Source organism: Triticum aestivum, chromosome 7B (genome assembly GCF_018294505.1).
Source record: "Triticum aestivum cultivar Chinese Spring chromosome 7B, IWGSC CS RefSeq v2.1, whole genome shotgun sequence".
Taxonomy (NCBI): Eukaryota; Viridiplantae; Streptophyta; class Magnoliopsida; order Poales; family Poaceae; genus Triticum; species Triticum aestivum.
This window is the reverse complement of record NC_057813.1, coordinates 160,597,661-160,601,994: the sequence shown is the minus strand read 5'-3', so window position 1 is coordinate 160,601,994 and position 4,334 is coordinate 160,597,661.

Here is a 4,334-nt window from a genome sequence, read left to right as displayed (position 1 = left end):
GTTCCTACTTTAGTTTCAAAATGCATGTGAGCCACATATGGAGAGATCGGAAAGAATAGTATTTCTCTTTGCGCTCTGGTTCATCATGGGTGGCCAACCGACATTGTATTCAAAGACTTGTAATATCTTCAATCTGCTTACTCTTCTGCTCTTCTTTAAGATGATGCTCTTCTCTTGCGGTCGACTGGTCAGGTCGAGTTGTTCTCCCTTAGTATATTTTGAATCTGCCAGGTCAGGTCGACTTGTTCTTCTTTACTATATGTTGAAGCTATCATCTGCGAAGTGTCATCACTTCTGGAGCTCTCATATTTTGAGTAGTAGGCCACATTATATTAATGCACACAACAAATCACAGCATGCATGGCATCTCTTAAAAGAATTGTAGAGATAGCACAAAGGGGTTTACAGGGAGGCAGTATTGGATTAGAATCACTTCTGCATTACAAAGAAAATCTCACTTGTTTTTATGTTTTCATGCATGTCAGATATTGAACATTATCAAAATGAATATGAGAATGGGCGCACGAGAAGAATATTGCGGAACAATCCACTGGCTAATAGACTTGGCATGGTGGAGGATGGCCTATCTTATTCACCCATCAAGGTGCTTGCTCTAACTTTGCAAAGTTGTATTGGTCCCACATATTTTGCATCTGAACTCTTGCATTACTTCTACTTTGTTACACCATCTGCTTAGTTTAAGCATCATATATGAGTATATGCCATACCTATCCATTTTTTGTACCTATTCCATGTGTTGTCACACTATGTTTTTCCAGTCAAATGTTGTTCTTTCGTAATAGATGTCCAAAAGGAAGAGGGTGAGTGCAGATCCTCAAGGAGTATAAACTAGGTATTTGGAAAAGGTAGTGATACCTGTTAAATCTGACAGATTAGCAGCCACAGAAAACACAGGCCCAACTGTACCACACTTTACCCCTACTCCAGTGGCGAAACCCCTATTAGAACTGCTGGGAACCTAGCGTCAGGTATTGTCTATGATATCAATTCAAAATTTGAACTCCTAAATTTCTGCTTGTGTCTTACCTTCTCTCTTGTATGAAAACTAATTTCAGATGAATCTCCTTGCTCAAAGGATCATACGATCTCAAAACAATATTGGGCTCTGCATGGCTCTTGTCAGTACCTCTCTCCCTTTTGCCTTGTAACGCTATACTTAATTAATTGCTATTTGATTATGTATCATCAGTCTGCACCTGAGCTTCATTATCCTCTGTTTCTTCCAATATTATTTGATCTATATTTACTCTTTGCAAAATGTAGAATAATGGCAATGCTTATAAAGAATTTTCTTTGGGGAATTTATTGAATTATCCTTCCATCAACATGGAGAAGGGCTTTGTCTAGCCCGTGTTAACATGTAATGTAAGTTCATCCTTCTCAAGCCTTCAAACTTTGTTCTAGTATAGATTTGGATAGGCATCATTTCCTCCACTGCTGTTTGCTTTGTTGTTTACATCTGATTGGATGTTTGCAACAACTACCAGTTTCAAATTGTAGTTGTAAAAACATGTTCCTTATGCATAACAGATCCATTTATTTGCTTATATAATTGTGAAACCTGCTACGTGTCTCCTTGTTTCTCTTTCAGAGTCGTATCTCTTACGCCAGGCAGAACTTTAGGGACGATAGTGAGCCAAACCATCTTGAGGACAGCGAGATGACCCCAAGGTCTTGTCTAGATGAACACAATGAGTTGAAGCTACTCATCAGCAGGTGTGAGACAACCTTTGTGAAGTCGCTGCCACAATCAGTTCGACTTCTTCAGTCTCAACTTAAATCGGAAAGGCTTGCTTCAGCTCAGCTCTGACTTGAAGTCAAAGATGCAATGAAGATGTCAGAGGACTGCTGTGCGCACCATCATGCCATAAATCTAGTGTTGATGCATCTATCGTTGACACAACTAAGGTCTACTCAGCTTCTTCGGCTGTTTGGGGGGCCCGACCTGGCCAGGCCTAGTGCCTTCTGAAGTGCTCTCAGTTTTGTATATTCTTTTGTCGGCGCGTTTATTTGCACTGGTGGCGAACTTTGATGCCCAGTGGATGTAATATGTGTGATAGCCGTGATAGCCTAGCGTAAGTTGCTTGCTTATTTATTTACTTGTTGTCTTGTTTATTTGTTTGCTTGTAGTCATTGCAGTTCTTTTTCCGCGGTTTGCTAGTGGCTCCAATAACCTATTTTTTAAAACTAGGCCACAATAACCATGGGCTAATATTTACTGTAGTGACACTGGGCCTTCTACGGGTCGTAGAAACAGTGGGCCTTCTATGGGCCGTAGAAACAGTGGGCCTTCTACGGGCCATAGAAACAATGGGCCTTCTACGGGCCGTAGAAACAATGGGCCTTCTACGGGTCGTATCATCAATGGGCCTTATACGGGCCATATGATCGATTGGCCAAACATGGGCCAATAACAGGCCGCTTTATGGCCGTAAACGGGCTAGAGTTAGAATCGTCTGTTCATGGGCCGACCATAATGGGCCATCGTTAATAGGCTGTATTTGATGACGCTATGAAAACGGCCCAACGTATTAACGGACCACAAACGGATCGACTGTAACCACGGGCTGAATTTGGCCCACAAGCAGAAAATGACAGTAACAGGCCGTAAGTAAACGAATGCTGGAAATGAGCCCAAGAATAAATGGGCTCTTAGAAGGCCGAAAGATAACATGGGCTGGAAATGGCCCAACGAAATAACAGGCCATTAATGGTATGAAGTGATACACTGTTCATTACGGGACAGTTTCACCACGGGCCGTTAATGCGTGTAAAGTGATGCACTGTTCCTTACGGGCCAGTTTCACCGCGGGCCGTTAATGGGCCAAGAGTTACAAAGGGCCACATATGGGCCGAAAGACATCATGGGCCATACATGGGCCAGAAGTGAAAACGGGCTGGAATCATATTGGATGGCCCAGATGACGCTACTGGGCCTAATTCGGATAGGGCGTAACGGGTCTTGGGTTAGCGGGCTGTAAATGGGCTATATGCGAATAGGCCGTTAACAGGCTTTCCATGGGCCGGCCCGCCACCTTTTGACCAAGTCAAATGGGCCGGCCTTTTCACAGGAATGGGCCTCTGTTGGGTCGTGCCACGTGCCGACGTATCATAGGCGCCTTCTGTCCAATGAGTGGATGACATCTGTCCCAATGATGAGCCAACACGTGTTTCCTCCAGCCAATGATGATTTTACACGTGGAAAATCCCCATTGGTCAGGGCTGTTAACGGGTTATCGGATCCAAAACCCGACCTGATAGCTTAACGCGTTCCGTTACGGTGGATGCCACATGTCGGTCACCCTTGACGAAAGCACTTCAGTGACGCGCGATTTATTGTCATGAAAGTGGACACTTCCTTGATGATAATTTTGGTAATGTCATGGAACACTTCTACGACAGCACAGGTATGACTATCTTGATTCTGTCATAAAATCGTCATGGATGTACATGCATGACAAAAAACGCGACCTACTATGACAAACACGTATCATCACGGGAGTGTATTTTTTTGTAGTGCATTCCTCTGAGAGATACTGTGCCACTGGAAGCGATTCAGTTAGAGAGTGATTTGACCTACGAAGAGAAGCCAGTCAAGATTCTCGAGTTTTCAAGTCGAGTTACTCGCAGCAAGGTTATCAAGTTTTGCAAAGTTCAGTGGAGCCACCATACCGAGGAGGAAGCCACCTGGGAGCGAAAAGAAGATCTTCGTAGAGACCACCCAAACCTTTTTGCTGACCAACCCGAATCTCGAGGGCGAGATTCATCTTAAGGGGGGTAGATTTGTAACATCCCAATTTTCAATTTGGATGTTATACATAGATCATCATATGCATGTCATATTTATTCTTGCATTTTGTTGTGATCTTAGAAATCTTAAGCAACTCAAGGACCCAAGGAGAGAGTTGGAGGTTTCACAAAAGTCATATTTGAATTTATTTCAAATTTGAAGAAAGGATCATTTTGATTTTATTATTTTTATCTCCAATTATTCCAATATTAAAAATAAATGAGAGAAGATAATATGACTTCTTCAAATTAAGAGAAATATTGGAGAAAGAATTTTAAAATCAGATTATGGTTTTATTTGCATTTTATTTGCTATTTTATTTGAATTAGAAAAATATGCATTTTTTGAAAATTTGCATTTTTAGGCCAGAAAAATGTTCACTTTGTTCTAAATATTTTATTTAGACAGCCAAAATTCTTTTGGCATTTTTAGAATTTTTTTTATATTTTCTTAGGATCTTTTCTTTCAGGCGAAATTAATTTTAAAAAAAATGTTCGTCGCCCGACGGGGCCGAAGGCCCAGC